General features: G+C 39.8%; 1 protein-coding gene across 4 annotated transcripts in view; it reads left to right on the top strand.

The window, feature by feature from the left end:
* LOC147016270 (nipped-B-like protein) overlaps window positions 1–26,987 on the top strand; it is a 110,035-nt gene that overhangs the window by 81,862 nt on the left and 1,186 nt on the right. The window lies entirely within an intron of this gene.

Here is a 26,987-nt window from a genome sequence, read left to right as displayed (position 1 = left end):
AGCGACAGAGACAGCGACAGAGACAGCGACAGAGACAGCGACAGAGACAGCGACAGAGACAGCGACAGAGACAGCGACAGAGACAGCGACAGAGACAGCGACAGAGACAGCGACAGAGACAGCGACAGAGACAGCGACAGAGACAGCGACAGAGACAGCGACAGAGACAGCGACAGAGACAGAGACAGAGACAGAGACAGAGACAGAGACAGAGACAGAGACAGAGACAGAGACAGAGACAGAGACAGAGACAGAGACAGAGACAGCGACAGCGACAGCGACAGAGACAGCGACAGAGACAGCGACAGAGACAGCGACAGCGACAGCGACAGAGACAGCGACAGCGACAGAGACAGAGACAGAGACAGAGACAGAGACAGAGACAGAGACAGAGACAGAGACAGAGACAGCGACAGAGACAGCGACAGAGACAGCGACAGCGACAGAGACAGCGACAGCGACAGCGACAGAGACAGCGACAGAGACAGCGACAGAGACAGCGACAGAGACAGCGACAGAGACAGCGACAGAGACAGCGACAGAGACAGCGACAGAGACAGCGACAGAGACAGCGACAGCGACAGCGACAGAGACAGAGACAGAGACAGAGACAGAGACAGAGACAGAGACAGAGACAGAGACAGAGACAGAGACAGAGACAGAGACAGAGACAGAGACAGCGACAGAGACAGCGACAGAGACAGCGACAGAGACAGCGACAGAGACAGCGACAGAGACAGCGACAGAGACAGCGACAGAGACAGCGACAGAGACAGAGACAGAGACAGAGACAGAGACAGAGACAGAGACAGAGACAGAGACAGAGACAGAGACAGAGACAGAGACAGAGACAGCGACAGAGACAGCGACAGAGACAGCGACAGAGACAGCGACAGAGACAGCGACAGAGACAGCGACAGAGACAGAGACAGCGACAGAGACAGCGACAGAGACAGCGACAGAGACAGCGACAGAGACAGCGACAGAGACAGCGACAGAGACAGCGACAGAGACAGCGACAGAGACAGCGACAGAGACAGCGACAGAGACAGCGACAGAGACAGCGACAGAGACAGCGACAGAGACAGCGACAGAGACAGCGACAGCGACAGCGACAGCGACAGAGACAGCGACAGAGACAGCGACAGAGACAGCGACAGAGACAGCGACAGAGACAGCGACAGAGACAGCGACAGAGACAGCGACAGAGACAGAGACAGCGACAGAGACAGCGACAGAGACAGCGACAGAGACAGCGACAGAGACAGCGACAGAGACAGCGACAGAGACAGCGACAGAGACAGCGACAGAGACAGCGACAGAGACAGCGACAGCGACAGAGACAGCGACAGAGACAGAGACAGAGACAGAGACAGAGACAGAGACAGAGACAGAGACAGAGACAGAGACAGAGACAGAGACAGAGACAGAGACAGAGACAGAGACAGAGACAGAGACAGAGACAGAGACAGAGACAGCGACAGCGACAGCGACAGAGACAGCGACAGAGACAGCGACAGAGACAGCGACAGCGACAGCGACAGAGACAGCGACAGAGACAGCGACAGAGACAGCGACAGAGACAGAGACAGAGACAGAGACAGAGACAGAGACAGAGACAGAGACAGAGACAGCGACAGAGACAGCGACAGAGACAGCGACAGCGACAGAGACAGCGACAGCGACAGCGACAGAGACAGCGACAGAGACAGCGACAGAGACAGCGACAGAGACAGCGACAGAGACAGCGACAGAGACAGCGACAGAGACAGCGACAGAGACAGCGACAGAGACAGCGACAGAGACAGCGACAGCGACAGCGACAGAGACAGCGACAGCGACAGCGACAGAGACAGAGACAGAGACAGAGACAGAGACAGAGACAGAGACAGAGACAGAGACAGAGACAGAGACAGAGACAGAGACAGAGACAGAGACAGAGACAGCGACAGAGACAGCGACAGAGACAGCGACAGAGACAGCGACAGAGACAGCGACAGAGACAGCGACAGAGACAGCGACAGAGACAGAGACAGAGACAGAGACAGAGACAGAGACAGAGACAGAGACAGAGACAGAGACAGAGACAGAGACAGAGACAGAGACAGAGACAGAGACAGAGACAGCGACAGAGACAGCGACAGAGACAGCGACAGAGACAGCGACAGAGACAGCGACAGAGACAGAGACAGCGACAGAGACAGCGACAGAGACAGCGACAGAGACAGCGACAGAGACAGCGACAGAGACAGCGACAGAGACAGCGACAGAGACAGCGACAGAGACAGAGACAGAGACAGCGACAGAGACAGCGACAGAGACAGCGACAGAGACAGCGACAGAGACAGCGACAGAGACAGCGACAGAGACAGCGACAGAGACAGCGACAGAGACAGCGACAGAGACAGCGACAGAGACAGCGACAGAGACAGAGACAGAGACAGAGACAGAGACAGAGACAGAGACAGAGACAGCGACAGAGACAGCGACAGAGACAGCGACAGCGACAGAGACAGCGACAGAGACAGCGACAGCGACAGAGACAGCGACAGAGACAGAGACAGAGACAGCGACAGAGACAGCGACAGAGACAGCGACAGAGACAGCGACAGAGACAGCGACAGAGACAGCGACAGAGACAGCGACAGAGACAGCGACAGAGACAGCGACAGAGACAGCGACAGAGACAGCGACAGAGACAGCGACAGAGACAGCGACAGAGACAGCGACAGAGACAGAGACAGCGACAGAGACAGCGACAGAGACAGCGACAGAGACAGCGACAGAGACAGCGACAGAGACAGCGACAGAGACAGCGACAGAGACAGCGACAGAGACAGCGACAGAGACAGCGACAGAGACAGCGACAGAGACAGCGACAGAGACAGCGACAGAGACAGCGACAGAGACAGCGACAGAGACAGCGACAGAGACAGAGACAGAGACAGAGACAGAGACAGAGACAGAGACAGAGACAGAGACAGAGACAGAGACAGAGACAGAGACAGAGACAGAGACAGCGACAGCGACAGAGACAGCGACAGAGACAGCGACAGAGACAGAGACAGCGACAGAGACAGCGACAGAGACAGAGACAGAGACAGAGACAGAGACAGAGACAGAGACAGCGACAGAGACAGCGACAGCGACAGAGACAGCGACAGAGACAGCGACAGCGACAGCGACAGAGACAGCGACAGAGACAGCGACAGAGACAGCGACAGAGACAGCGACAGAGACAGCGACAGAGACAGCGACAGAGACAGCGACAGAGACAGCGACAGCGACAGCGACAGCGACAGCGACAGAGACAGCGACAGAGACAGCGACAGAGACAGCGACAGAGACAGCGACAGAGACAGCGACAGAGACAGCGACAGAGACAGAGACAGCGACAGAGACAGCGACAGAGACAGCGACAGAGACAGAGACAGCGACAGAGACAGCGACAGAGACAGCGACAGAGACAGCGACAGAGACAGCGACAGAGACAGCGACAGAGACAGCGACAGAGACAGCGACAGAGACAGCGACAGAGACAGCGACAGAGACAGCGACAGAGACAGCGACAGAGACAGAGACAGAGACAGAGACAGAGACAGAGACAGAGACAGAGACAGAGACAGAGACAGAGACAGAGACAGAGACAGAGACAGAGACAGAGACAGAGACAGCGACAGCGACAGCGACAGAGACAGCGACAGCGACAGCGACAGCGACAGAGACAGCGACAGAGACAGCGACAGAGACAGAGACAGAGACAGAGACAGAGACAGAGACAGAGACAGAGACAGAGACAGAGACAGCGACAGAGACAGCGACAGAGACAGCGACAGCGACAGAGACAGCGACAGCGACAGCGACAGCGACAGCGACAGCGACAGCGACAGCGACAGAGACAGCGACAGAGACAGCGACAGAGACAGCGACAGAGACAGCGACAGAGACAGCGACAGAGACAGCGACAGAGACAGCGACAGCGACAGAGACAGCGACAGAGACAGCGACAGAGACAGCGACAGAGACAGCGACAGAGACAGCGACAGAGACAGCGACAGAGACAGAGACAGAGACAGAGACAGAGACAGAGACAGAGACAGAGACAGAGACAGAGACAGAGACAGAGACAGAGACAGAGACAGAGACAGAGACAGAGACAGAGACAGAGACAGAGACAGAGACAGAGACAGAGACAGAGACAGAGACAGAGACAGAGACAGAGACAGAGACAGAGACAGAGACAGAGACAGAGACAGAGACAGAGACAGAGACAGAGACAGAGACAGAGACAGAGACAGAGACAGAGACAGAGACAGAGACAGAGACAGAGACAGAGACAGAGACAGAGACAGAGACAGAGACAGAGACAGAGACAGCACGAACGAACACGAACGAACCAGTGAGATTAATAAAATATTGGAGGTATTACAGAAAATAAAGCGATCTCAATGCACTGAGGAGGAAAACAAAGAATTAGCAAGTCAAGAAAAAATATATGCGTCAAGAGTATTAACAGCGATCTCAGGGATATTTTTGTGAGAAAGTGGAGATGAAGAAGAGAACGAAAGAAAATATTATAATATTGATGATGTTGGTATAATTGTCTTTGGTTAAAGTTTTACATTTTTCTTCTTCAATAAATGCAAGAGAGAGTGAAGACATTTCTAAGGATTCTTTAATTTTTACCTTCCCATTCTGCGAAAGGTTATGTTTTGGTCGGCGTGTGTTTATTTATTTATTTATTTATTTGTAATCTTGTGATTCGTATAACTCAAAAAGTGTTAAACCGAATTGCATGAAATTTCGTGGGATGATTGGTTATTAGCCAGGAAGCATTCGATTAGATTTTGCGATCGTTCGGGTCAAAGGTCAAGGTCAAGGTCACGAAAAGGTCAAAATCGTCTTTTTACGATAACACGGTCAATTTTTATTCAATTTGCATGCAACTAACGCCAAAATGTTCAGAATTCAACGCCTCATCTTGTGATATGCAATATGACACAATGACGCCCATACTCTTGTTACCGGTTAGGGGTCAAAGGTCAGGGGGGTCACGACCTTGAAAAATATGTGGTTTTTGTCATAACGCGGTCAATTCTTGTCCGCTTTACATGAATCCAGCACCAAAATGTTCAGAATTTAATGCCTAATCTTGTGACACGATGACATCATAACACATGTCACCGGTTGGGGTAAAATATCGGGGGGGGGGGGGTCATGCCTTTGAAAAATATGCGGTTTTCGGCATAACTCAGTCAATTCTTATTCGATTTGCATGAAACCAGCATCAAACGAGATTACCTTCTCTTGTTGAAACGTTGTATTCACCGAGCTTGCGAGTGAAGACTCGCCAAAACGACGTGAGTTGATTGTTGTTTAGTCCGTAGCCCCCGAAAGTCGGGGGGGGGGGTGGGTCATGACATTATAGATATGTGGTTTGTGTCATAAGACCATTCATATGAAACCAGTTCCCCACACTCATACCAAGAACAAAAAAAGTAGTGACGGCGAAGGTATGCACTCTATGAGTACCCGTTCTAGTTAAAAATTAAGATTCAAATGTGTATGTTGGAAACTAAAAAGGTTTTCGCACTGTGAAGGAATTTTTCTCGTAAATAAATGAGTTATTGTCTCAAATGTAAAATGAAAACCAAGAGTAAAAATATCTCGTACGTTAAAAGTAAAAATATCTTGTACGTTGAAAGTAAAAATAATAGGTTTATACAAAAAGGGATATGTTCGGTGTGTGGCTCTACAAAGAGTAAATTCATCTCCAAACAAAAACGTGGGGGAGATATGCAAAAGTTTTTATCAGGAAGTAAATTTACAACAACTGGAATACCAGGGGAATGACATCTACCAGGGTATTCTTTCTGTGGTCCAGGAACAAACTTGGATAAAAGATTAGATGAAGCTCACAATCCTAAACCCTGGTCTTAAACGTAAAAACAGAGTTGATGAAGTTTGTATGAAGCACGATATTGATTATGGAAATCGCACGACATTGGAAGTAAAACACGAAGCGGATCGAGAAATGTTGTATAATTTGTCTTTGATACAAAATCCAACCTTGAGAGAAAAAGTTGATAGGTTCATCATGAAGATGATGATCAGTGCTAAATTGAAACTTGGGCTTGGAAATTCAAAAAATTTACAGGCTCTAATGATGTCATTAAGATTGAAGAGCAATTAGGTGATGAATTACATGAACCAATAATCACAAAGTTTAATAGAAGGAAGATTTATTCCAAAAAAGTTGATTATATCTGGTGCGCTGACTTGATTGAACTCGATGATTACTGGTACAAGTATGCTTTAACCATTATTGATTTGAGGAGTAGATGTGCGTTGGTTGTCCCTTTGAAAAACAAAAGAGGTAATACTCTTGTGTGAGCCTTCCAACAGATATTTACACAAAACAAGAGAAAACAAAAAAAATTGTGGACTGATGAGGGCACAGAGTTTTACAACAAAAGATTTGTGAATTTTCTTAAAGATAACGGTATTACATTGTACAGCACCATTAATGAAGGAAAAGCAGTTGTTGTTGAGCATTTTAATCACAGTTTAAAAGAGAGACTATACAAAAAATTCACTCAACTCGGTTATCAACAATGGTTATCTTTAATTCAGGATACTGTAGATAAGTACAATGATACGATTCATACCTCAACAAAATCCCAGCCATCAGAAACATTTACAAAACTAGAGGGGGAGCACTCGGTAGAGTGCAAAACATCCGCCGCCAATACTGCTAGGTCACTCAAGTGAACCTGATATCCTATTCATTCAATTTGATGTCAACAGTGCTCACAGAGTTATAGTTTGCAACTTTCCCTTTTACTTTTAACTTTTACGTACTCAATTCATTCGTCATAACTAGATTCCTTGAGACAGAAATTGATTTTACGTGGGTATATCCACCTGAAGTTCCAAAATCAGCCGCAATTATAATTTTGGCATGTTTTTTGTTGGAAATCACTTATAACATGTAGAAATGCAAAAAAAAAAAAAATCGAAATTTTGTTGAAAAAAAAAGTTGCAAATTTTTTTTTTCTCTAACAATTTTTTTTTGGGGGTGGGGTGGGGGGGGGTTGGAAATCACTTAAAACATGTAGAAATGCAAAAAAAAAAAATTCAAATATTTTTTTCAAAATGGCCGCCAGTCAGGAGCAGTCTATGTTCCAGAATTACTTGGGTCTGGATGAAAAACAGGAAATAGAACAATGGGGCAAGTCTGGGAAAATATCCAACTTGAGAAATGCTGTTTCTCACTTCCTCAAAAATTTAATGTGCTCGTGTTTGAGAAAAGGTTCGAGTATGGAAATTATTTTATAACAGACGAGTGCTACAAAACAATTTTTTTAAATAGAACAAATATTTATAGGATCTCTATTTGACTACTCCATTTGATTAAAGAAATGATCATGTGAAAGGGAGGCGAAGCCCAGTCCCCGGCAGGGGAGTTGTGTCAAAAGGGAGGTGTTTGATGCAGTAATGTGTTCCATTTTGAAAGGAGAAATATGAGTGAGCGGAAGCGAGCGAATATTGCGACTGAGAAATGGGACGTATTACTGCGTCAAACCCTCCCTTTTGACATGACTGTCCCCCCCTCCCCCATGTTTAACAGTGGGCTGCAAACATTACATGTCGTAATATTCTCCAAATCTTCGGCATATGAAGTGGCATCTTTTAGATCGAAAAAGTACAAACTTCAATTAATCAAACCAGAATACTCCATTCCATTGTTCAGTCACCTAATCTTGGTGTTGCCTTCCAAATTTCAATCACACATTGTCTTTTGTCCCACCAATCACAACCAGGAAGGATCACCGTCGTCTTAAGCAGTCGAGAGTTCTATGAATACAATTATTGCAGTTCTCCTGACTGCTTAAAACAATGGTGATGCTTCCTAATTGTGATTGGTTTGGTGAAAGACAATGTGTCCATGTGGCAGATGGCACTTGTTGGTTCCATATACAATCTTGCATCCTTACCAATCACAGTGAGATGTGTATCTGTATCATTAACCAATCTATCTATAATAATAATGTCAGTGTTTGTCTGTCAGTCTGTCGGTCCACCCGTCTCCACCATAACTCCAAAACCATGAAACCTAGCAGCGCCAAACTTTGCATGCATGCTCAGCGAATTTCAAGGTGGTGCATGAATGAAAAGTGGGTGTTTCGTTTAATTTAAACACCCCTTTTGAAGATAATTTAGGGGGAGGGGGTGCTCATGAAAAATGAAAATATGCCTTACTATGATGTCAATGCACCATCTTGTCAGTTCTCTGACAGCTCGCAAGAGTCTTGAGCTGCGATTCTTTTTGGCCTGCTCAACAATGCCTTGGCGTGGAACAGGCCGTGACGATTTCTTAAGAATGGTTTTTAGATCCTTGTGGAGGATCTCTAAGTCTTACTCATGTTGTTGTTCTTCATCTTCTTCTTGTGGACTTTTTAGATCCTCATGGAGGATCTCTCGGTCTTACTCATGTTGTTGTTCTTCATCTTCTTCTTGTGGACTTTTTAGATCCTCGTGGAGGATCTCGGTCTTACTCACGTTGTTGTTCTTCATCTTCTTCTTGTGGACTTTTTTGTTTCACAGCCTACAGTTTTCATCGAAACTTCCTGAAACTTGGCATACATATGTAAAAATACCCTGCCAGACAGTAACCATCTCCAATTTTGAAAATTCCTCCTAGAAAAAAATTTATGACGTCAAAATTTGTCCACGAATGGAAATCGCCAAAAAATTATCTCTTTGAATTTCTTTATCTTTTTGATAAAAATTATCTGTTTGCGGAAATCGAACAGGTCATTAGCAGAGATGAATTACCACACATATGATACATCACTATGACGTCATATCAATTTTTTATGATGTCATTCCTATTTTTTGACTTTTTGTTTCACAACCCAGAGTTTTCATCGGATCTTCGTGAAACTTGCCATGTATATGCAGAAAGCCCACGCGCAGGCAGTAACCATCTCCGATTTTGGAAATTCTTCCTAGAAAAAAAGTTGACGTCATAATATCGCCGCTAATGGAAATCGCCTATACCATTATCTCGGAAACTCGGCAAGCTGTTTGAATTTTATTTGCGGGAATCAAGCCGGGCATTAGCACAGACAATTTATCGCAAACCTGATACATCACAATGACGTCATATTCGTTTTTATGACGTCATCATTAAGAGGACGAGGATCTTAGCTCATTTGAGCTTGTTTTTTTTTCATTTTCCACACTCATATCATCGAATGCCTGATCATCATACCTACAAATTGCTGGATACATTGTAATGTTTATAAACACCTGAAGACACCAGCTTCTGTGGCTTTATTTCATTTCCACACGTACCATAAGCTCTAGAATCGCTTAATGTCATCCTGATTTCAAATTTTATACTTCTTTATTGTGTTCTGCTAAGAGTGTTCATTTGTCCAATTCGACCATTACTTCCGCGTTTCCAGGTGTATGGTGTTTATGTGACTGATCGGCTCTCGGTAATTGCTTGTCAAGCCCGCTGTTGCTTATTAACTGTTTTGTTGGAGTGCTTGCTTGAATGCTTAAGCCACTTGGCCAGCGCTCTACAATATTCGCACTGTCAATTAATCGATTGACTTGAACAATGTTCAGGGTCCACTTGCCTGTGTTTGGCCCCGCTTTGTCATGCGGTGCATCGGGCGCTGGCTGGCTCGCTGAAAACGTGCAATTTTATTGGCCCCCGTTTTACTTGGTCAGAAACGAGGGCTTATGGATTTGTTCTCGATTTTCGTGTGTGTGTGTGTGTGTGTGCGTGCGTGCGTGCGTGCGTGCGTGCGTGCGTGCGTGCGCGCGCGCTCGCGCGCGCAACCATATCTCGGACATGTTTGGACCGATTTTATTCCTACTTGGCATAAAGACAACACATGATGGTATACATATTTACGTCATTTTCTTTCGACATCAGATCCAAGGTGGCCGACTGGCGGCTATTTTAGTTGTAAAAAAACCCCGATGTCGAACACGTCCTCAACCATTTCTCGGACATGCATTTACCGATCCTATTCAAACTTGGCACATAGATGAAGAATGATGGCTTACATAAGTACGTACTTTTTTTTCTGAGTTCAGATCCAAGATGGCTGACTGGCGGCCATTTTAGTTATAAAATAACCTGATGTTGAACACGTCTTCAACCATTTCTCGGACATGCATTTAGCGATGTTGTTCAAACTTGGCACCCAGATAATGAATGATGGCTTCCATATGCATGTCATAAAAAAAAAAAAGAGATCGGATCCAAAGATCTAAAATTGCTGATTGGTGGCCATTTTCTTACCTAAATGTGTCCCCAACCAATTCTCAGACATGCATGGTCCGATTTTGTTGCAACTTGGCACAAGCACAGCACATAATGGCATACACGTGCACCTCACTATATTTTGCGATCGATCAAAGAAGGCCTACTGGTAGACTGGCGTCAATTTCAGTTGCACATAAATATGGACGAGGCCTTTAACTCCGGACAGCAAAATTACAAACTCAACGGGGGGCTCTGACATTTTGTGTCTTTTTAAAATTTTTTATTTTTTAACTTGTTTTACATGACGTTTCCCCTTTTTGTATGATCTTTCACTGTATGACCCGTCACTTCGGCATAGATAGATACACATTAAAATTATTTAAAGTTTTGTTTTTAAAAGTTTCTTCAATTATTTCGTTGGAGTGCTAACTTGACCGAAATCACTTGGTGAGTGATCTTCAAGCTTCGACAGCGATACCTTCAAGCTTCAATGGCGGTTCTCCTTGTGGACATTTCTGGAGTTAGGAAGGCAAAATAAATTACATGATAACACGAAGTAGAAAATGTTTTCAGTTGTTACAAAGCAATGAATTGTCACATCACGATAGGAGAGCTGAGAGGTACGCACGCTCGCTCTAAGAAGTTTAGCCTGGTATCGAATCCCGACCCAGCTATAAATTGTCATCCCAATGTTTCACAAGCAGGGTGATTCATTAATGCGTGTGCTGTCTCTCAGATGGACGTTAAACTGGACGTCTCATCTACTGGAATCCCCCCTCTCTCTCCCACCCTTATCTCTCTCTCTCTCGCCCTCACTCACGCTCTTGCTCTATCCCAAACCCTCTCATATCTCTCTCCCCCGCCCCCTCTCTTTCTCGCCCTCTCTCTATCTCTCTCTCTCCTCCACCCCAATCCCTCTCTCTCTCCCACCTCTATCCCTCTGAGGACTCTGCAACAATCCTTCTGAGGTCAGCACAAATGAGTGCTAGCTTGCTTGGTATCCTGTGTCGGAGTGGCGACCCGTCCAGGAATTGTGTCCAATAGTCAAAGAGACTGGTTAGGCAGTACCAACACTCTGCACAGAGTTTGGTCCCAATGGATGGATGGATGTGTGTTCGTGTCTCGGATGGACTGCTCGAATAATTTGTGGGCTTGGAAGGCAAAGGGGAGGTAAGCCCCGAGCGATACTGTGCTACCCTCACCCTGATTGGGCCTTCGGGTGAGTCGGCCGGTGAATCTGGAATTGAGAAATATCCGATCAAGCTGTCAAACAGGCGGCGTGGCGATGCTGGAATTGAGGAAAAGATATTCAAAATCTGTTTTGTTGTCAGACAATTGGAACGCACTTTCTAATCAACTCTGTAGGTATACGGATCAACATCGCTTGTTTTTAAATTTACACAATTGAGTGGAAATTTTTCAGAGTAAATTCATTAAAATATTATGACAATAAAATACTATACATAGGGGTGTTGTCGTCTTTTTTTTTTCCTGTGCAGCACAAGGCTGTGAGTAGCATCATTGACTGAGGGCGTGGCAGTGCTGATGATGCATTGCCCCTTGAGGTTGGAGCAGTAATTTGGAGTTGGCCAGGATGCTGGGATAGCTCCCCCACTCTTCGCGAAGGACACTGTGAAAGGATTTTTAATGTCCACCAACTAATTGCGGTCGATGCGACGCCCAGTTTAACGTCCATCTGAGGGACGTAACACGTTTTCGCACAAGATCTTACGATAGCAGAGTGCAGTACAGCGGACAAGCGTGACTTTCGACCGTGAAGATAAGGAAGAGTCCTGTCTGAGCCTGCTTTGTTTTTCCTGCATGAAGTGGATAAATTGTCAAGAAAGACAAGAAAAAAGGCAGAATTTCCACTGCAAGTTTGGCAACCATGTGTTGTCGTACAAGACTAACACCACCAACATGCTGGTGAACCTCAAGTGTAACTACAAACCTGAATACGACGAGGTGTCATTGAAAAGCCACAACTGCTCCTGCAGCGCCATCTTAACCGGCACTGGTAGGCCAGCGCTCGATTATATATTGATGCCGTTGGTGAAAAGGGAATGATATTATGTCAACTGCGATGATGGATTCCATGACCTTGCTGATGATTGGAAGTAAGCAAATTGGGCTGTAGTTAAGGGGATCCGTTTTTGCTCCTTTTTCATGTAATGCTGTGTTGGCTGTTTTCCAAGCAGAGGGAAATGACCAATGGTAAATGACAGAGTGAAAAGGGCAGAGAGAGAGGAAGTGCAAGAGCAGCAGAGAAGGTTTTTAGGACACGTGAGCTGATGCTGTCTGGTAAGGTTGCAGTCAGAGTCGAGGGTTGCCAGAAACTTTCCCCCCTTTTCAGGTGCAAAAGGCACAGAATTCAGGAGCAATTGAGTATGACAGGGAATGATGGATACAGAGAGGGAGAGGTTAGGGACACAAGATTTTGAAGCAAACACAGAATTGAGGCATTCAGCCTTTTCAGGAGTCGAGTTCACTTTGGTACCATTTTAAGTGAGGAAAGGGATGGAAGGGGAGCATACACCAGAGACAGACTTGATAAGGTGCCACCAGGTTTTAGAGGAGAAGGGAGACAAGTTTGAAAGTTCATTCTTGACATTGGACAGTTGTTGTTTTCTAGCTCTCCTGAGGGTATAGAAACACTTGTTGCGGGCTTTATGGAATGATCTGAGGTCACCTTCGGCCGATTTGCCTTCCAGCAGGAGAACGCAAGTTGTTTTAAAGCAACACCTTCACCACGGGATTCAGAGAACCAAGAGCGGGAGGATGGGTAAGATAATTGAAGCCAAGATGGAATAAATCTGAACATGAGATAGAGTAGTTTTCTGTGAAAAAATTCCCATGCTGAATTAATAACAGCAGCAGTGAATCGAGGAGACCAGTCTTGAAATGAAACAACAAAAACGAGAAAGAGCAATCAGAGATTGCAGACCCTCACGAGAACTTGTTTTGTGTGGTGTATTTTGTGTGCTGGTGTGTTACCGAATTAAAAAGAGACATCACTTTACAACTGCTGGCAGTGATGACCGGGTACCAAGATGTCCCGCTTTGATGCAACGCCACTTTGATTGGACACCTGACCCTGATGCATAAGGTTCTTCATGAATATTCAATTGAATGAATGAATATTCAAAATGTAGATATGTATGTGTATATATATATATATATATATATATATATATATATATATATATATATATATATATATATATATATATATATATATATATATATATATATATATATACATACACACACACACACATACACTGTATATGTATGTACATTTTTTTGTCTTGGAGGAATCATTAAATGTCTGGGGAAATTGGGGATTTGTTCCAGGCTCCCGAATAACTGACCCTAAAACAACCTTTCTTGCTTTTTCTGCATTTCTTTGTTTGGAGTGGTGCAGCATTGTAAAATAGACATTAAAGTAAGTGTTCGTATCATAATAGTGCTGTATTATTGCAAAATAACTCGCCTTATTGTGAGATGGTTGTTGGAGGTTTGGGTAATGATTTGCTGGTGGAAGGGGTTGAAGTGCTTCTGGTGGCTGCTGAATTGAGCCTAAAGAATTGTGTTATGGGCACTTGCTTTGCCTTCTGTTTTAATTCCCTGTGAAGTTCTGTGTAGGGACTATATGGCCCACTTGAACTTCAGGCCTCTTTCCACAAAAGGATCGATCCTTACAGCAATTTATTGGGCAGTTTTGTTGCCTTGAAGAGGTCCTCCAGCAGTTTGGTGGTTAATTCTGCCTTTTCTGGCTCTTCATCAAATTCTTCATTGTCTTCTTCATGAGATGTCTGGGTCATAAGTTCTTCAAGTTTTTCAGTTTAACTTTAACAGTTCTTCTACTTCTTCTTCTTCCATGTCATCAAATCCTTCCCCTCCAATATGTTTTGCAAGATTAATGATCCTCTTCACTTCTTCTTTCCGACTTGGGAAACTTCTAAAATAATGGGCAATCCCAGGCCATAGCTTTATCCAGTAACAGCTGAGGGTCTCACTTCTCACTTCTTCCCAGGCGTGTTTTCTTATCACAATGACATCAAAAATGTTGAAACTTTTCCAACAATCACTCACTGTTAGAGCTGAATCTCTTTCCATCATGGACAGGATGTGTGCAAAACTCCTCCTGGTATAGTAAGACTTAAATGTTGCTATCACACCTTGGTCCATAGGCTGCAACAATGATGTGGTGTTAGGAGGCAGGAATATCACCTTAACATAGGATGGTGGATGTCCTGGTGCATTATCCAGAATAAGAAGCACCTTGGAAGCCAAGTTTTTCTTTGCCAGAAAACCCTTCATCTCATGAATGAAGCTGTTTTCAAACTAGTTTTCAAACACTTTGGCAGTAACCCAGGCTTTTTTGTTTGATCTCCAAATGATTGGCAACATGGACTTCGTCTTGCCTTTCAGAGCTCGAGGGTTCTCTGCTCTATAGACAAGCATTGGCTTGCATTTGAAGTCCCCAGAAGCATTGCTACAAAAGAGAAGGGTGCATCTGTCTTTTTCAGCTTTAAATCCTGAGAGAGTTCGTTCTTTTTTGGAAATCCAGGTCCTATTGGGAATTTTCTTCCAGAATAGACCTGCCTCATCTGCATTGAAGACTTGTTCTAGCAGACAACCTTTCTCCTCTATCTGCTTCTGAACCTCTTTTCAAGGGTATTCTTTAGCTGCTTCTGTATCAGCAGAAGCAACCTCTCCAGCCAGCTTGACATTATGGAGGTTATATCTAATTTTAAATTTGTCAAACCAGCCCCTGCTTGCTTGAAATGGTGGTGCTGGAGAAAACTCAGTTTCTTTTGTTTTTTCATCAGGTTGGGCTTCCTTCTTCAGGTAATTGTAGATGCTAATGGCCTTTCTTCTTTCATGGGTCCATCCACTGGAGCAGTTTTCTGGTTCTGATCTTTGATCCACACTCGATCTTTTCTCCATTTTTTCAATAAGGGTGTCTCTCCTGCTAACGTATGATGTGATGGAGACCCCTGCGCGAACGCTGGTACAGATTTTATCTTCGGCCTTCCGTACCTTCCTAATGGTTGATTAATTCACGCCACATTGCCTGGCCAAAGATGAAGCAGAAACAGATGATAATTTATTCAGGATATCAAGTTTGACCTCCATGGTCATTGTTTTTCTCCTCTTCTTGTCTGGTTCGTTCAAATTAGTTCTTTTGGGAGCCATAATGATCGACGTAAGTTCACTTGAAGGCAACAAGTTTATTTATATACATGTGTATTTATAATTTAATTTATATACTGCTCGTGCTGCGCGTGTATATACATTAAATAGTAATTAAGTAAAGTAATAAGGAATAAGGAAAAATAATAAAATATTTGGGAAAACACCTGCTGTTTTTGTCGCAATTAATCCAGAATGTAAATTTGAACTGCGATCACGATGGTGGCAGGTGGCGACTCATATCATCGTATGTATAAATTTAATATTCACCCTTGTCCACTCAAGGGGGGTCTTTTTAGCCTTGTATTTAGCCTACGAAGACCTCCCTTGTGTGGACAAGGGTTAAGTACAGTACAGTAACAAGGAATAAGAATCATATATATATATATATATATATATATATATATATATATATATATATATACATATATAGATATATATATATATATATATATATATATATATATATATATATATATATATATATATATATATATATATATATATATATATATATATATATATATATATATATATATATGTACATATCTATATGTACATATATATATATATATATATATATATACATATGTACATATATATATATATATATATATATATATATATATATGTACATATATATATATGTACACATATATATATATATATATATATATATATATATATATATATATATATATATATATATATATATATATATATATATATATATATATATATATATATATATATATATATATATATATGTACATATATATATATATATATATATATATATATATATATATATATATGTACATATATATATATATATATATATATATATATATATGTACATATATATATATATATATATATATATATATATATATATGTACATATATATATATGTATATATATATATATATATATATATATGTACATATATATATATATATATATATATATATATATATATATATATATATATATATATATGTACATATATATATATATGTACATATATATATATATATATATATATATATATATATATATATATATATATATATATATATATATATATATATATATATATATATATATATATATATATATATATATATGTATATATATATATATATATATATATATATATATATGTACATATATATATATATATATATATATATATATATATATATATATATATATATATATATATATATATATATATATATATATATATATATATATATATATATATATATATATATATATATATATATATATATATGTACATATATATATATATATATATATATATATATATATATATATATATATATATATATATATATATATATATATATATATATATATATATATATATATATATATATATATATATATATATATATATATATATATATATATATATATATATATATATATATGTACATATATATATATATATATATATATATGTACATATATATATATATATATATATATATATATATATATATATATATATATATATGTACATATATATATATATATATATATATATATATATATATATATATATATATATATATATATATATATATATATATATATATATATATATATATATATATATATATATATATATATATATATATATATATATATATATATATATATATATATATATATATATATATATATATATATATATATATATATATATATATATATATATATATATATATATATATATATATATATATATATATATATATATATATATATATATATATACATATATATATATATATATATATATATATATATATATATATATATATATATATATATATATATATATATATATATATATATATATATATATATATATATATATATATATATATATATATATATATATATATATATATATATATATATATATATATATATATATATATATATATATATATATATATATATATATATATATATACATATATATATATATATATATATATATATATATATATATATATATATATATATATATATATATATATATATATATATATATATATATATATATATATATATATATATATATATATATATATATATATATATATATATATATATATATATATATATATATATATATATATATATATATATATATATATATATATATATATTTATATATATATATATATATATATATCTTTGGGAAAACACCAGCCCCGATCGCGTTGGGGAGGTTTTGACGCATTTAATACATCATTTAAATTTGAAACCGCTCGAGGAAGCCGCGTTGGAGGAAGTTTTACTGTATAATAATAAATGTCAGTGTGTGTCAGTCAGTCAACTTTGTCTCCTCCATAACTCCAAAACCATGAAACATCGCAGTCTGTAGCTTTGCATGCATACTAAGGGAATTCCAACGGAGTGCATGTGTGAAAATTGGGTGATTTGGTTAACTAAAGCACCCCCTTTAAAGATAATTAACAATCTTATTTAATTATATCCTTTATCAGGCGCATCCTTGGCCATCTCGTTCTCGATGGGGTCTTAAGGCGCATCCTGGATTACCTTGCTGGGGTTTAATTTGCCATTTTTTTCGGCTTGCTCAACAATGACTTGACTTTGAAGAGGCTGCTACGATTTATTAACAATAAAGTTTTTTTTTTCTTCACTTTCCTCATTCATATTATTGAATGCCTGATCATCATACCTACGAATTGCTGGATACATTGCAATGCTTATAAATCCCCGGAGATGCCAGCGTTCATGGCTTTATTTCACTTAGGCACATGCCATCACCTTGAGAATCTCTAAAACAAAGCCGAATTATAAATTTTAAGCTTTGAACTGAGTAGCAGTTCCGACTGCTAAAAAAAAGTGTTCATTTGTCCAATTCGGACATTGCTTGGGCGTTTCAGGGTGCATTGGTTTATGATCGGTAATCGCTTGCCAAGCCAGCCGTTCTGTTGGAGTGCTTGCTTCAGTGCTTAAGCCACTTGTGGAGTGCCCTACAGTCGATAGCGGTACAGTTGGTGTCCCAATCAGGATGTACAGTCAGCATTTGCTACAAGGTAAAGGTACGTATGGGTATATTTGGATCTGTTAAGGGACTCTGCAGGTCTGTGTGCATGGTTACGGGCACCGTCATGGTAAAGTTTCCTCTCGTATTTTATGATGATTATGGGTGGTTGATGTTTTAACTTTTAACCTCTGCAGTGTACGAGTGATCACGTACGTGTTCCTTTGTTCTCATAACTGTTTCTAAAGCAATTGGTTATCTTATATGAACCGGGTGTGCTTTACAAGGGTTATATGATTTCTCTTTTTGAGTTTCAAAGCAAAATACATTTGATAACACCCGATTTCTGAGCCGTTTTTGCCGTATTAACATTTTTGCTAAATTTCAGAAGTAAAATTTTTCCAACCATCACATGACGATTGGCAACAACACATCTCTTTCAAATATCTATAATGCAACGTTGTTTATTTAATATATGTTCATTATGGGATATATATAGTACGTAATGTAGTCGGTAATCACACTGACTCTGATCGCCTGATTAACGAAAAATTGCCCATATTGGCCAAGCATTAATACATATGGTGTGTGTGTGTGTGTGTGTGTGTGTGTGTGTGTGTGTGTGTGTGTGTGTGTGTGTGTGTGTGTGTCTCTTTGTCCCATCCTTGCTTTGCCCTATCCTAATGCAGTGCAGCACCCTCCTCCCACACTCCTCTCTCTCTTTCTCTACCTCTCCCCCCCTACCCCTTCCCCCAATCCCTCTCTTTCTCTGTCCCTGTCTCCGCACATATCCGGCTGATGGTTATCTCCGCAATTATTCGGCCGGTGGTTATCTCCGCACGTATCCTGCCGGTGGTTATCTCTGCACGTATCCGGACGGTTTTCTCCACACGTTTCCAGACGGTGGTCATCTCCACACATATCCAGACGGTGGTGATCTCCGTACGTATCCAGATGGTGGTTATCTCCGCACTTTTCCAGATGGTGGCTATCTCTGCACACATCCAGATGGTGGTCATCACCGCACGTATCGGGACGGTGGTTATCACCGCACGTATCGGGACGGTGGTTATCTCCGCACGTATCCGGACGGTGGTTATCACCGCACGTATCCGGACGGTGGTTATCACCGCACGTATCCGGACGGTGGTTATCACCGCACGTATCCGGACGGTGGTTATCACCGCACGTATCCGGACGGTGGTTATCACCGCACTTATCCGGACGGTGGTTATCACCGCACGTATCCGGACGGTGGTTATCACCGCACGTATCCGGACGGTGGTTATCACCGCATGTATCCGGACGGTGGTTATCACCGCACGTATCCGGATGGTGGTTATGTCCGTGTGGTGTTTGTCTCTGGACATGTCTGGATGGTCGGTATGTCCGGGTGGTGTTTGTCTCCGGACACCTTGGCTCTGGCCACGTCCGGGCGGAATTTGTCTCCGGACGTGTCCAAGCGGTGTTTGTCTCCAGACGGTTTGGGTCCGGTTGCATCCGGGTGGAATTTGTCTCTGGATGTGTCCTGTCGGTGCTTGTCTCCAGACTGTGTTTATCTCCGGACATACCCCGTGGTGTTTGTCTCTGGGCGGTATTTATAGTATGACTGGTAGAAAATGGATTTTAGGCATTACTTTATTTCCATCTTCACTGTTATTCAATGCAGAATCATTTTGATGAGACTATGAATCGCAATTAATGCTCCACCGCACGTCTGCCTTCCCTTCCTCTCACCTCACGCTGCCTTCCCTTCCCTCACCCCTTGTCGCTCCACCTCCCTCCACTCTCTTTCTTCCTCCACCTCCTCACTCTCCCCCCTCTCTTTCACCCCACCCCTCTCTCTTTCTCCCCCTTATTCCATTTCTGTCAGCGTAACGACGGGTGGTATTTGCTCGTATCTAATATACGAAGCTCATTCTAATCACTCACTGACTGACTCACTGACTGACTCACTGACTGACTCACTGACTCACTGTCTAACTGACTGATATTAAAGTTTGGTACCTTCCGGGTGATATAGAAAGTTGAAATTTTGCGTGCCGACGGACATCGATGCCTGGACATCGGGAACAGTAACAATTTTTGGGAAGCGTCCTTCAAGGTCCCATGACACCCAAAACTTTCTGGTTATTTATATATTAACTTTACCTTCCTAGTGAAGAAATCACCCATGTTTTTTTTTTTAATCAAAAAATGGGATAATTAGACCAATATTTCGATCATTTCTGGTGCTTTTCACAACTCGCTATGCCCCGCCCCTTAAAAAGTTGACTTCAGCGAACCGCAGCGTTGACGTCACATGCAGAAACTCGCACAGAGTGGATTGACTCGAGATCTCGAGTCGAGACTAGTCCGATAAATCCGTCGTCCGTCCGACTAGGCCGATAAATCTGACGTGCTGTAGCTTTCTTTTATTATTCTCTTTTCTTCATTGTTTTCTACTGGTGCTACATGATGACAGTAGGAATAAAATAAATAAAAATGCAACAGAACGTCAGATTTATCGGACTACTCTAGACAATTGTGTCGCAAGGTGTTCGACACACAAGTTTTCATCGTATCCGGACAGCGAGGTTGCTTCGTTTTATGCGCGGAGAGATACTATACGGCCGATGACATGCGCTGGCCTTGCTTGTGATTCATTTGTCGCGGAGAAACATGTCCGCTGCGCTGTGCTGTTCACGTCAACTCACTAAAATATTTCTGATATCGAGCAGTATGCAAGTCAAATTTACATTATTGAATTACGAATAGGATTTTGTCTAACCAGTTGTTATTGCCAAGTTTTCCTTCGATGTCCTCCCGATCATTATGCACGCCAGGAATTTCATCGCCAGTTTCCTCTGCTTGTCCTGCTTCGGGCTCGAACTGCTAAGGCCGTATTTCATTTCCAGCTGCCTGAACTTCACCTCCCGCGACTGTTATCCGACAATTCTCCATGTGATTCAGACCAAAATCCTTCATTTCTCTCACACTCACTGTCGCTACCAGACAAATCAAAGTACATGTCATCCATTATTCAAAACCAAATGTTCGATTTTTTTTTTTTAAAGCAGAAATGAACGAAGCGATTGAGTCGACCAATCGAATGTGGAAACGCACAGAAAGCCAATAGAATCACATAGACCACCCACCCAAGTAATTTATGTGCAGCCTTTGTCAAACTGCAGTTGACGTCATATGGGTTACGCCCCTTTCAGTAGAATTTTTAGCGGCATTCCCGAAGAGGTTTGTTTTTTTAATTTTACATTTTACAGAATGAGTATTGTGAAAAAACATTGTCAGATCTGAAATCACGATGAAAAACTCCTATAGGACATGTGTGTGTGTGTATGTATATATATATATATATATATATATATATATATATGTATATATATATATATGTATATATATATATATGTATATGTATATATATGTATATATATATATATGTATATATATATATATGTATATATATATATATGTATATATATATATATGTATATATATGTATATATATATATATGTATATATATATATATATATATATATATATATATATATATATATATATATATATATATATGTATATATATATATATATATATAAAAGCCTGGTGTTGGCTTAGTGGTTAGGGTGGCGGCTTGGGATCCCCGGGTCCTGAGTTCAAGCCCCGTTGGCTGCTGAATTAACACCAGGGGGTTGACTCAGCCTGTCATCCTTCCGAGGTCGGCGAAATGAGTGCCAGTGTACTGGTCCCGGTGTATGCCCCGGTTAGAATAGGTGTACCATATCCCTGTGTGTCGTAAGAGGCGACCAGGGTTGGCGTCAGGAAGGGCATCCGGCCATAAAACATTGCCTCAAGAAAAAGCCTAACCCCTGCACAGCAGGGAAAAATGGCTGTAAAAACGGTCATATATATATATATATATATATATATATATATATATATATATATATATATATATATATATATATATATATATATATATATATATATATATATATATATATATATATATATATATATGAAATTTCAGTACTTTTGGGTGTCATGGGACCTTTCAATGAAAATAATTAAAAAAAAATAAAAAAAGACATGCAGGTGAGTGACCTGAGACATGGGGAAGCACGGTAATTTTGTTTGCCAACGGACATCGAATCCGATATGTCAGGAAAAATCACAGAACCATCAGAAAGCATCCGCAAATGAAAATATAAATAAATGAGAAAGAATAATACAAAACAAATAAATGAAAACAAAATAAAGGTGAGTGACCCGAGAAAACTGGGAAGCACGGTCTGTGTATGCTTACACAGTGGGTAAGCATACCCTGCAAGTTATATTATATCTATATATATATATATATATATATATATATATATATATATATATATATATATATATATATATATATATATATCTATATATATGTACGTACATATGTACATACGTACATACACACCCACACACCAGCCCATATAGTGGGGTAAATTGGTGAAATGATCTTGCAAAAATGGATACCAGCATGCCATTTAGCACAAAGGGAGTTTTTTCGTTAGGGATTAATATATCGATTAATATTTGAATGACACCCAAACTGGCCGAATTCAGATTTGGGTGTAATTAAGGAAAATCCAAGATGGCTGCCAAACGCTTATTAATCAGTATAAAAAACAACCATTTCCATCAAATTATGTTAGATATTACTTGCATATGCTTTAATATCACCATATTTCATACATGATTCAAAAAAATTGAGTTTACATCTCAAATTTTTTTTGTAAATAATTAAAAAGAATTACTGAAACACCAAAGCAGAGAGAGGGAATTACAAAATGAACTGAGGATGTTAAGAGAGGAAAGAACGAGAACGGAGAATGAAACGTTAAGGAACCACACTGTGCAGATCGAGCAGTTGGAAGCCAAAGCAAGGTTGGAGTGTGCGAAGATGCGAAAGGAATTGGAAAGAAAAGCTTCTGAGTTACAGAAACACCAAAGCAGAGAGAGAGAGAGAGAGAAATACAAAACGAACTGAGGCTGTTAAGAGAAGAAAGAAAGACAATGGAGAATGAAACGTTAAGGAACCACACTGTGCAGATCGAGCAGTTCGAAGCAGAAGCAAGATTAAAGAATGAGATGCAAGAAAGAGTCTTGAAAAAAATGATGAGATTGGAGAAGGAAGAACAAGAGCGACAGTGGGCGAAGAAACAAAAAGAACAAGGAATGAAACAAAAAGAAAGACAAGAACAACTGAAGGAGAAAGCAAGGTTGAAGTACGCGGAGATAGTGATGGAACCCACGAATGAAACAGGAAAAGGAGATCGGCCAATTGAAGGAAACGATGAGATTGGAAACTGAAGAGCATGAGAGACAGTGGAAGAGGAAACAAAAAGAGGGACAAGAACAACTAAAAGAGAAAGCAAGGTTGAAGTACACGGAGATAGTGAAAGAACGACGAATGAAACAGGAAAAAGAAATCAGCCAATTGAAAGAAACGATGAGATTGGAGAATGAAGAACATGAGAGAGGGTGGGGTAGAAAACAAAAGCAGTATGAATTTGAAATTGTCCAACTCAAGGAGAGAGCAAAGTTGGAGTCCACGGAGATGGAAAAACTCCGGAAAGAAAGGGCGTTGCCGAAGGGGTTTGTTTTTTAAATTTTACATTTTACAGAATGAGTATTGTGAAAAAACATTGTCAAATCTGAAATCACGATGAAAAACTCCTATAGGACATATATATATATATATATTTATATATATATATATATATATATATATATATATGATTTATATATGTATACATGAAATTTCAGTACTTTTGGGTGTCATGGGACCTTTCAATGAAAATAATTAAAAAAAAACAAAAAAGACATGCAGGTGAGTGACCTGAGACAATGGGGAAGCACGGTAATTTTGTTTGCCAACGGACATCGAATCCGATATGCCAGGAAAAATCACAGAACCATCAGAAAGCATCCGCAAATGAAAATATAAATAAATGAGAAAAAATAATACAAAACAAATAAATGAAAACAAAATAAAGGTGAGTGACCCGAGAAAACTGGGAAGCACGGTCTGTGTATGCTTACACAGTGGGTAAGCATACCCTGCAAGTTATTTATATATATATATTTATATATATATATATATATATATATATATATATATATATATATATATATATATATATATATATATATATATATGTACGTACATACACACACACCCACACACCAGCCCATATAGTGGGGTAAATTGGTGAAATGATCTTGCAAAAATGGATACCAACATGCCATTTAGCACAAAGGGAGTTTTTTGTTAGGGATTAATATGTAGATTAATATTTGAACGAGACCCAAACTGGCCGAATTCACATTTGGGTGTAATTAAGCAAAATCCAAGATGGCCACCAAAGCTTATTAATCAGTATAAAAAAAACAACCATTTCCATCAAATTATGTTAGATATTACTTGCATATGCTTTAATATCACCATATTTCATACATGATTCAAAGAAATTGAGTTTACATCTAAAAAAATTTTTAAAATTATTAATAATGGTATTTTAATTAGTTTAATTCCCATTATTTTGATTAAACAACATTTAAATTGAAGTATTTACAGATGTTAAATCTTTTACTCAGTTGACCTTTTGTCTGTGTTTATATACCCTAGAGAGGCATCATAGAAGGTAGCTAGACAATGTAAATATTGCAAATTATTAATTTCAAGAGCTCATATGTAGCTTATTAACAGACATACAGATGCAGCAGAAATTCTGTCCAGCAATGCTATGTTCCTTCAATCCCGAGAGCATTTTCCATCACAAGCACACATTTTTGTACATGGGAGAGAAGCTTTAATACACTTGCATCTCCCACTGCATCGTTTTTGGCAGTTACAGTGAAGGAGCTCTTGACAATGAACAGAGTCTTCGGACAGATTTGTCCAGTGGGGTCCTTATGAGTATTTTGCTGTGTCCTTCTCTCACAGCATGTTTGGCATGCAGAAGTAGACGCGAGTCTGCTTCCTCATGTCCACAAGGAGACAACTCCTCTGCCTCAAACATACTAGATGATGACTTCACGTTGTCCAAATGTGTCACCACAACTGTTTTGGTTTCATCTTGGTCCTTTATCAAATCCTCTGCAAGAAGTTTGAATAATTCCTCTTTGTTATCGTCCACTTTGAGGAAGTTGCTCCAATTCTTTGGAATTCTTGTTGAGGGGGTCACCTGGACCTTTTTACCAATTCCCCGTCTCTCTCTGCAAGATTCCTTTAAGCTGTTTGGGAAGTATTGGTCAAATACCACATCTATTCTTGATGCCTTCCTGGAATTGCTCATAATTGCTGGTTTAAAGACATCTTTGCTGTATAGTGAAAAAGAAACTGCTTTTCCAGGTGTTGCCATGTGAACAACAGCTGGTCCATCAACGAGTATAGCTGTATAATCTGGCTCAGCATACTCTGGTTTTTTTCCGTCAAGCAATAAATTCAATCGTTTTCACATATATAACACATTAGTTTCACAAATTTCCATTGAAATACTCAGGTATTTCCTTCAATTGTCGCCATTTCCGTCGAGGTTACGCATTGCCATCAACCGGACGGCCGTCATTGGCTGTCTTGAGGCACGTGGGGGGGGGGGGGGGGACACCGGAGACGTGGCAGACACCGGGGACATTTCAAACTCGGTGCAATTGTATACAGCGCACGCGCTGTAAAAATGCTATATGCTGGAACCTATAATTTACTGCCTTTCTACAATACTAAAATTATATATTGAATAGCTATAAAAGTAAATCAAGCCAAAATCTTACCTTATTTTTTCTTTATAAGTCCTCTCTGAGAGCACCATGAGGTTTTTGAGCCAGTGGGATTTCCCCGGGAATTCCCGGGATTCCCAGGGGCATCCCTCGGGAATCCCCTTCCAGGAGGCTCCCAATGATGCTATTGTTTTAGTAACTTCTTCTAACTTTAGAAGTTAATTATCTTAGCTTATTTTTCTGTTGTAGAACTCATACAATTCAAGTATAAAATAGAAAAACACATGTTTAAGGTAACTTTTTCATAAATCAATGGTTTTCATATCGTATTATGAGAAACAAACAAAAATTCGTTACTTTTTCCTTTTATTGGGCAGTTTAATTAAATATACATTATTACAATTCATATTTTATGATTTGTTTTGTATCATTTAACTGTTTTGATTAATATTTTTTGTAAATATTATTGATATTGAAATTTTTTACACTGTCACTTTATGTATATATATATTGATTGGCAGACATCTTGGATCATGACCGAATTACAGCCAATCAAGGGCCTTGCCAGCTTGGGTCTCGTTAAAAAATTAAAGTAGACATATCTATAGTACTTTGTGCGAAATGGCATGTTGGTATCCGCTTTTGCAAGATCGATCCCATATTTGTCATCAATTTACCCCACTAATAAGAT

Source organism: Eptatretus burgeri, chromosome 11 (assembly GCF_056783735.1).
Source record: "Eptatretus burgeri isolate ZD-2024b chromosome 11, Ebu_testis_v1, whole genome shotgun sequence".
Classification (NCBI taxonomy): domain Eukaryota; kingdom Metazoa; phylum Chordata; class Myxini; order Myxiniformes; family Myxinidae; genus Eptatretus; species Eptatretus burgeri.
This window is presented reverse-complemented; position numbering and strand designations above follow the sequence as displayed.